Genomic DNA, 10,923 nt, shown 5'->3' with positions numbered 1-10,923 from the left:
ACTTCATTTGAACTTTAAACGAAAGAGCTATGAAAGCTTGAAATCAAGGAATTTAACATAGAAAGCAATGGGACCATACATTAGTGGTTTTATTCCTTAAGGGAAATGCAGTGCACCCTAAAATCAGAAAACAATTGATTGCTTTGTCCTAAATGATCAAATGAAGAGAAAGTAGCCACATTTCAAACTTTTTTGGGACAACAAATCAGGTTTTGCAAATTTAGAGCCTAAAACCTGAATTTGTGCTATATTTAGCTTTTCCCACCCTGACCTTATGCTTTCATATAAAAAAATGTCCTAAACTGTTATAAATGGACAGAAAGCTGTTTCTGTGGTGTTAAACATTAAAAAATAGGTTGTTTACAACCCCCAAAAAATTGTCATAATGAAGATTTAATGAATTTATTTGTTTTTTACCCCTTATACGATTGCGTCATAACATGTATTTAGCAGACAACATAACCTGATGTAAAAACTGAATAAACTCACACAAATCACCTTTATAATCTCAAATGAAAGTTTTATAGAATACATTTTATTGACTGATAGTTAATATAAAAGCATTTAAATGACCATGCCTTCGGCTGCTGTCTGCTTTCGGTCGGGTGTTGTCTCTTTGACACATTCCCCATTTTCATTCTCAATTTTAAAGTACTAACACAAATAAATTTTAATTAGATAGATGTACATGGATGTATGATGATGAATGTGATTATGCTGCAATGTGTTAATGCGGTTCCCAATCCAAACCAAATATCTTCCTTAATCAATTTTTCGTAACATCAAACTTACGTTCACAGAAAGATCCATAATGAGTGCTAGGACAATGGCATTTCCAACCGGAATCAGAAACTGAACAAGTTCCTCCATAATAACAGTTTACATTTCTGCATGTGTCTGGAAAAAAGAATACATTTAACAATTATCTACAATATAGGAGGTATTTGATATTTCTTAGAAATACTAAAATGAAATAGAATTCATAATGGCAATGGGAAATCTTATAAAACAACTCGACCAAGATCAGGAAACAGCCCAAGTAAATCAAAGGGTCTTCAATACATCGATTTACAACAACTGGACGCGGTTTCAACTTTCTATAATGTGAAGTAGTTCAACGAAATATACGTAACTCTGAAACATGAATGTACCAAAAAAAAAAAAAAAAAAAAAAAAAAAAAAAAAAAAAAAAAAAAAAAAAAAAAACGAACAATGGGAGAGGTTCATGACTAGGAACATGTTTGGTGTGATCTTAAATACCTCACACTCATGTGAAAGGATAAAAAACGGTAATACACAAAGTAATCTCTGTTTCAAAGAGGAAAAGGTAACAGATGAACGAAAGACTTCCACCAAATCACTGTCTACAAACAAAAATAGGAAGATTAATAGGTCATGCCTGCACCAGCAACGTTTAAAAGGGTATTATATCAATCGACCTATTTATCTTCAAATAAAATTCAAATTATATTGTGTGTGTATAATTGCCCATTTGTCCATTTTCAATGGGGATCGAGAGCAACACAGTTACAAATCCAAATAAATTAGAATTTAAACATAATCGACAAAACAAAGAATCTATAATTCATAGATAAAACAATTTAAAAAAAAACTATATGTGCTACATGTGCTGAAATCTTCGATTAGGAAGATCGTTTGTAAACATTTTATCGGACCAGGCAGACATATATGTCCTGATAGCCAATACTTTGATCGAATCCTTCTGAAATAAAGTTAGCATAGTCCATGGATAAATGGGCGATTATACACACACAATATAATATTTTGCGATCATCATATCTTTTACATCTGTTTTGTGTTATTGTTAAATCCTCAAAAGACTCTGATTGTAAACTTCCTGATGGAAGTCAAGTTATGTGACATGTTTCTGTGAAATCCTGTATTGTCAGTTCATTTCAATCGACCTCAACTTAACATGCACAACCGAATTACATTTTCTTAATCCTTTGTATCTCGAGCCTTCAGCACTGACGTTAAGAGTTCGAATCCCGAACGTAGCAGGTGCGTTTTAATCCGATCCTTATTGACTGGAATTTTCAAATCATAAATCGATGTCTTGATTCTCCCCTGGCACTCCGGTTTCGTTCACTCCTAAATTATTACCGCTATAATGCAACCAATAGTACTGAAAATTGCGTCAAACACAAATCCATCAATAACCAATCACCAATTGTCAGCTATGCTTACACACTTTAGTCTCGAATTTATACGTTCGTCGATCAACATATATGTTATCATCATCACCAAAGAAAAGCTCCATCTCTTTAAATACATTAATCAGAGTGAAATTACAACTACAAAAAAAGGTACGAGTCTTACATGATATTATAACATACCTTCTTCCAACCATTTATTTCCGTATAAAATGAGCCATTGTTATCAGAAATACTGTCACCATGAATATAATCCAATAATTCGCATTCTAATTGACTTCTGTTAAAATTGACTGCGGTGCACCCTTTGTGCAGCAAACAGTCCTTGATGCACATCAATGGACCAACATTGTCATAGGCTACAATAACACGCGAGTTACTATATTTGTTTTCAATGAATGTACCATTTGAAATGTTTTGTCGAATTCCAAAATCAATATTGCAATAAAAATTTGAAAGAAATAAACAAACATTTCAATGCGCAATTCAGTGTGATAATCTAAACCTATTTCTTGTCACGCAAAATTTTATTAGTTTTTTTAAACCGTATGTTTTGATGGCTAGATACGATTGTTTAGACTACGTTGGTTTCATGGAACTGTATCAGTATAGCTCTCTATCGTCGTTTTATTCGTTGTTTCTAATGATAGTAAATGTATTTAACAGGATACACCATCACGTTTTCCGAACCAATAGTGAACCAATAGCAATAGTTTAAATCATAATACTTGTATTTCAATCCCACGAGTAGGTGTATTACTACAAACCTATAACTCGCCCACACCAGATTATTGTTGTATTTCGATGCCGACATGACTGAATTGGTGTGAGAAAATCAATTCAATATTAGGCAATGTTTTATTATTGATAATAACTACTAAAATTGATTGTAAAGTTACAATTAATCACTATTTATTGAAAGCAATCTATCCTTTTAGTGAGCACGAATGATCCTTTCATTTGTTGTCAATTTCAAACATGTTGGTGTAATGGGGAAACTAAATAAACATCCGTATTGTAAACAATACTTTGACCTATAATGGTTTTTCTTTTACAAATTGTGACTGAGATGGAGGGTTGTCTCATTGGCACTCATACCACATCTTTTTTATATATATGACATACTTTTGAAACGAATTAGTTACACAATTCATAAAAAGAATTAAAAATAGTGAGAATATACAATATCAAACCGCTTTACATGTCATAGAGTCTATTGTCTTATTTAATATTTATAACCCAACAAAAATTGCTCTGAAATATTGTGCCGTACACAAATATTACCATAAGCGGCCCCAAAACCAAGTCATTCTCAAACTACAAAGCCGAATAAACTGACGCGCTTCAAAACATTTCAACACAAAGTTGGCAATGACTTATTATTGTTAGTGAATATCATAATTATTTGTAGAGTGACAATTCATTTGACTGTTTGGCCTCTTTATTTTATTAATGACACGACACACCGAAGACTTCCTTTATACGAATGTTCAAATATTTTTACTTAAACTAACTGAACCTAAGTTGAACTTGAAGTCGATTTGCTTTGGTAAGTGTATTTTTTCAAACAAGGTTAAGCAACTGTTGGAAGCTACGACTAATAATAATGCATACATTCTAATGAATTTTATACATGTAACTATCATATATTTTTTACCGTATCGACATAATTAAAATAATTAGTTTTGTTAATAGACGTGTTAGGAAAATCGATGGCTACTGCTAGCGCTCGTGTTGGGCGGAAGATGAATACAATATGATGTGGGGACCGTCTCAATGAGTACAAAAACTGAACATTTTTGTTACCTGTTAGGGCGTGTTTGATACAACTGAGACAAATCTTAAACAATTGTATTTATTTACAGAGTACGCAGGAGAAATCAAATTATTTTTTTAGAAACAGAAAAGATTAAATAAATACATTTTTAGATAAATTAATATAAGTTTTGTGATTAATATATAATATTATCTTGTTTTAACATCTTGTAAAAAAAAGGCAAATGGGTGTAGTCATATGTTATAAGCCAAAAAGGGACACACGCAAAAATCCGTGATCTCGGATTGATTATCCGTGATATCGAATTGACAATCCATGATCTCAAGTTGCTAATTTATGATCCCGGAATTTTTTATCTGTGATATCAGATTGACAAATATATGATCACGGATTGATATTCCGTTATCTCAGAATGATAATCAATTAATTCAATGTCCGCTTATACTTCCGGAAGCCGTTGTTATTTGCTTTTACCTTTCAGTAACTGCAAGTACTCTGGTATTGGTACTTTGTGTCTATTGTCTTTATGTTATTTTTTTTAACGCTTCCTTCCGATATAATAAGTCATGCAATTTTCAACCGATTTGTATAGTATGATACTGATGATTTACTGTTACAACTTACACGACTCTCCGAGTTTAAGAGAAGGGTTGAGCGCTTACGAACATATTTAACCCCGCAATATTATGTATGAACCGGTCACACACCAGCAGCCTCTTATTCATTAATTGACGTTAGATTTTGAATGCGCACAATGGTAGTATACAGCAAATAAAAAATAAGTAAACACAAAACAAATAAACACAAAAATACCTCCCCCCACACACACATACACTCCTCATCTGTTATAAGACTAGAAAAAAGGTGTCCACGATTTTTGATTCTATATATCATAATCATACGTCTTTGGAAAGATCGTTATAGGCTTTGCTGATAATTCTGATTTTAGAAATAAAAAGTTTGAACGACATTTAAAGAACGATAAAAACAAACTTTGCTTTGGTTGACATTTGACGATTTGAACCCCATTGCCTGCGTGTAAAATGACATCTGTCTGCATTTCCGATTCGAATGGGTTCAAGTTTATCCTCTCGCCAACAAAGTTCGAGGGATTCTTTACCCTCGGTCCGTCTTTCCGTCCGTAACACACTTGTTGACACTATATATTTAACATCGTTCGAGGAATTTGACCGTACTTGGATCATACTTAGTCCTTATGAAAATCTTGAATCCTATTAATTTTCAAAGACAAAGGTCAAGGTCACACTTGGAATTATTTGACGCAATAAGACGTTTAGAGACAGTCAGAGTCGTCTGTGACCTTATGGGGATAGCAAAGAAACGAACTAAAACAAACAGTTGAATTGTGTGGTGGACTTTTCGAGAGACATTTAACAATGGAAATACTACCTAATCATACAATGCTATGTTATAAGGCAAGTGAACAACAAAATCCCAAATTTGCATTTTTAATAAATCATCGAGCGTTCATTTTGTGAAAAGGAGATTTGTGTTTTCCAAAATAGTTTTTTTTAAATCGTACAAGAATGAAGCAAAACGATAGTTTCAATTGAGAGATCTAGCGGGCCTTATTCAATTTTTTTTTGCAAGAATTTTGTTGATTTTGAGAATAAAATAAAAACATCCCCACTTTTTCATGTTTATCCTTAATTTACAATTGCACCACGTAATTGATTTTAAAATTCACATTTGATAATTAATTTTTGTTCTTTAACAATGCCCGATCGGCAAAAAAACGATAGTGTATTTAATATTTTGGAGATGACCCCACATCATATTGTATTCATCTTCCATCCAACTAGAGCGCCAACAGTAGTACTGACTGTCCTAACACGTCTAATATACAAACAAATGTATTAAATTACAGGCTTGTAATTAGAAACACAACAGTCTTGTTTTGTCTATATAACACATCCAAAATAAGAAGAGAACTACGACACAACAGAAACACAACACTCAAATGTAAAACACATAGAAACGAACTATAATAGAAAAATGGACATTTTTCTGACTTAGTACAGGACATTTTAAGAAAAAAATGGTGGGTTGAAACTGGTTTTGTGGCTAGCCAAACCTCCTGCTTTTATGGCAATGCTAAATTTTACCATAAAATGATAACATTACATGACAGGACAACAACACAAATAAATTGCAGATCATATAGGACAGAGAAACACACGAATAATAGCTATCAAAAGGTATAAAATTTAATACGCCAGATGCGCGTTTCGTCCACACAAGACTAAAAAGTGACGCTCAGATCAAAATTGTTCGAGAGCCAAAACAAGTACAAAGTTGAAGAGCATTGATTTTACAAGTTTCATCGAAAAGTATTTGATTTTTAAGGTAATCTAAAGACTGATACTCGAATCTGAAGAAATAAACAAAAACGTGACACATTCTTTAAAATGTGAAGTAAATATTAATTATATTCCCCTTTCATAAAAATAATACAAAAAGCTAAAACAGCAATTCATGTTACGGTGTTCATAACATGCACAAGTTTAAAAGCATTATGAAAAATCAATCACTTTTTATTATACATACAAATTAATCAATTACTTGCTATTACTTACTCAAATTAATTAAAGTCATACTTTCCCATTTTTGTATTTTGTACTTTTAAAGATCATTAGAAACAAGGAAGGCTTTACCACTTACGTGATATGTGAAAAAGTTTATTTGGCTACGTATATTTTTTAAACTTCACTGTTTAGTAAATTTTTGTTGATATACTTTTTTGCGTGGTTCGGTTTTTATACATGCTGCCATTGTATTATTATGCCGTAAACATTTTTTTTTTAAATTTATATCTGTCAATTTTTATTCGTACGTGCTGTGTCTTTAGAGGGTTTACATGCTATTTTGGTTTCCTCTGTTTACTTAGTTGTTTGTTTTTAAAGTGATAAAGAATATAAACAAAATTGACTGCAGTACCCCAACATTTGAAATTTATGATATAATATGTCTTTTTGCCGTTCACACATTGTTCTCAATATAATGGAATTCTACGCGACTTTCATGCAATTTGCCTATCTATACAATCCGCTTGAATCCACCATGTTCAAGATAAGCAGGGATATGATTGTTGTTTTCCCTTAGTTTGATGTGATTGAGCTTTCCATTATGTCGTTTTTAAGGGACCTTCGGTTTTAAATTTGCCTTGGTGTTTGATTTTACTTGTTAGACTTATTCACTCAAGAAGAAATGAAGTCTCTTTGAAAGAAGACAATCTGACCTTTATTAGTCTTGTTTTATTTTTAATTTTAGTTTCTTGTGTATAATTTGGAGTTTAGTATGGCGTTCATTATCACTGAACTGGGATATATATTTGTTTAGGAGCAAGCTGAAGGACGCCTCCAGGTACGGAATTTCTCGCTGCATTGAAGACCTATTGGTGACCTATTGGTGCTGTTGTCTGTTCCATGCATTGTCGGGTTGTTGTCTCTTTGAGACATTCCCCATTTCCATTCTCAATTTTAATCGTTTACATCAGGAGCTCAAACATTCTTGTAATATATAATCGAATGTCATTACTTGTTCCTACATGACAGCAAAAATGTGATACAGTGGTTAGTAACCATGACAAATCTAGACAACCCAAAATTAAAAAGAAACAAACTTTGTTTTTAAGGGCATGTTTTCCGACTCTATGGAATTGAAATTTAAAATTTGTTAAATTTGACAACAAATGCAGTTGAAATATCATTTGACTATAAATAAGAAAAAAAGTAAAAAATTGTAAGCAACATTAACTCATGCTCAACAAATCCTACTGATATCACGATAGATTTGTGATTTTTAACAAACCTACAATTTCAAATGAAATCACTTTAAAAGAAAGTCATTTAGAATTAAAGAATGGACTATGCTGGTTCTCCTTTTGAATTGTATTGTGTTAAATATTAGTTGCTTTGAATTTGTTTTGTTAGCATCGTCAAGTAGATAATATAAATTCATCATAGATTCAAGGACATTTACGGCATATTAAATTATTCTGACTTTAATTCTGCGCAGTAATTTCTATGAGATAAACAACGCAGAATAAAACTAATTAGAAATGTTTGAATGCGTAATCATTTAGAATCGATATACTGTATCAAGTTCCGTAAAGAATATATGGTTCCTATCAAGAATAAATGTCAATTACAATTCATTATTCAATACCTTGACATTGATATCAAAAGACAAATGGAACTTATCTCTACATACACGGCACGAACACGAACTTTTTTTCGAATAATTTATGAAAAAAATATAGATTACAGTATTATTCTTATTCTACCGAAAGCGATTGATGTTGTTTTTATAACATTTTTATTCGAATATGGCAAACTATTAATAATATCAAGTAGTTTGTTATGGCTTGATATTACGGATAAATTGAATTAAATTGAAATTCACGTGTAATATATAAAAAAAGTATTTTTTAAATAATTTGCTATATAATCTACAAACGTCATTTCAAGTCAATATGAATTACATATTGACCGACAGCAATTAAATGATTGATTTTGGGTTTGTAGGGAGACCAGAATATATATAGAATAATACATGGCAAAATCCGTATCGCAAGCTGTATCACGACGAGAAAACAATATCAGTCCCGATCAGTCATCGATTACATATACGACCCAAACCTAAAGCCATGAAATAAGAGTATGAACTGTGGGATCCGCAGTGTTTATCCTGTTATTATTTTTTTCGTTTGATGTGTTTTGGGCATTTCTTCAGTATTTTTGTGATTTAACTTTTAATATTGCTACTATTTCCAAAAAGAAAAAGAGATAAAGCTAAAAGTATAAATGTAATAATGGTCCATATGGGATAAAACGTCTAATTTATATATATATTTTTTTTATCAAATGTTAAGATCATATACAATGTTATTGAAATGACATCTGTCTATGAAAGTTTCTAAATGATCGATGGTGCCATGGAAACATAAACAATATGAAACTTCGAATTTACAAACAAAACACTTCCTAAATTTGAGTCAAAGTTCTGTAATCAAGTGTATGTCCCTACGATCAAATACAAATATGTACTGCTCACTGAATGAAAAAACTTAAATTGCGTAACAACAACTAACACAATCGTCCCGCATGATGTTCTGACCTAGAGAGGAAAAAAGAGGAGATTAATATTGGCATTTCTGAACTTGTATTCTGGGATTCAAACATCTGCTTAAATATACCCATTAGCTGAAATCAATCGATAAACGCCTGATTAAATTGTGCAGGTCAAAATACATATCAAATCAAGTTGAGAATGGAAATGGGGATTATGTCAAAGAGACAACAATTCGACCAAAGAGCAGTTAACAGCCAGAGGTCACCAATGGATCTTCAACGCATCAAAAAAATCCCGCATCCGGGGTTGGGCCTCGGATAGACCCTAAAAACAAATCTGTGAAAATGGACATCATAGCTAAAACATATGAATTAACTAAAATGATAAAACATACAACATGTACAAGACTAACAAAGGCGAAAGTCTCCTCACATGGGACAAGCGCAAAATTGCGGCGGGGTTAAACATGTTTTGTAAGATCTCAACCCTCCCTTACACCTCTAGCCAATGTAGAACAAAGAAACATACAGCAATACGTACAGTAAAATTCAATTTAAAAAAAGTCCGCGTCCGATGCTAGAACAGGCAACAAGAGAAACTAAGCAAAACGACAATGATGGATAAATTAAAAAAGTACCACTAGCAGTCACCGACATGTCAGCTACATACTTAAATTAAACTGATTGAAAGATTATGTCTTCATCATATGAATGTGTGTATCGTGTATATTATCTAATACATTTATAGTGTTGTATCTCTTTTTTTAAAGTATTTTTGCTGTAAAATATTTGTAATGAAAATTAAAGTTACCCAATCTATAAATAATTCTTAGACAAATTAACATTCCCGAATGTCTTAAACCACTATTACAAAATAAAAAAAAAATCGATGATCGATCAACACTAGAAATATTATGATGAATGGTCGAGTTCCGCAATAGCTATTCCGGTTGTTTTTCCGTATACGTTCCCGATATTATTTTTATCATCTACTTCCGGGACGTCTCTCATCATCAACATATCATAGCAACCACAATCAACAAGACGCAATTCACAAAATTAACTTACTATTTACGATCATCGATAATTTATAAAGGTAAACAGTTATGCTTTGGTATAGTACAACATATATAGATATGTTTTAATACAGAATCGAACTTGTTTTCATCTAGAAAGATGGATTCTGACCCAATCTCCTATAGTTTTGTACATTTTTTGCGTAAATCTTGTACGTTAAAACCGTACACGGCAGGACCAGTATATATCGCATTTGTATTTATGTGTACCCTTGGGCTGAAACAGGTTGAGAACAACCCCCTCAATGAGAAATGTCCCTCAAACAAGGTTTTATTTCCATGTTGTGGATAATTAGAAAACCAGAAAAACTTATTTTTGAAACAACATTTATAAAAGTGGGGTCCACTTTCTTTTAATATACAAGTGAATATTACAAAATTGTTGGACATGTTTTGACCATATGATATAAGATACTGATAGATATAAAGTTCTTTAGACAAAGTTTTATTAAATAATATAAATATGTGCCCTTTTGTAACAAGAATTGTTTCTACAAAAAAAAATAAAAAAAATATCACTAGAAATAAAACTTTTCTCTAAGAAATATACATCTATCTTGTATAATATGCCATAATAGGTTTAAACATGTCTAAGAATTTTGTAATATTCACCTGTACCCCTTATAAAAGGGATATACTTTACATTGAGGGGTTGTTCCAAACCTGTAAAATGGCTGTGTTTTTATCTCAAAATTTACTCAAAATACAGACAAACCTTTGCATCTGGAAAAGTTGTATGCATAGCAGAGAGTGTTGTTAATATTAGCTATTATTAGTCTTACAGTGCTAAATTTTAAGATAAA

This window comes from Mytilus trossulus, unplaced genomic scaffold (assembly GCF_036588685.1).
Source record: "Mytilus trossulus isolate FHL-02 unplaced genomic scaffold, PNRI_Mtr1.1.1.hap1 h1tg000247l__unscaffolded, whole genome shotgun sequence".
In the NCBI taxonomy this organism is placed as follows: Eukaryota; Metazoa; Mollusca; class Bivalvia; order Mytilida; family Mytilidae; genus Mytilus; species Mytilus trossulus.
This window is presented reverse-complemented; position numbering follows the sequence as displayed.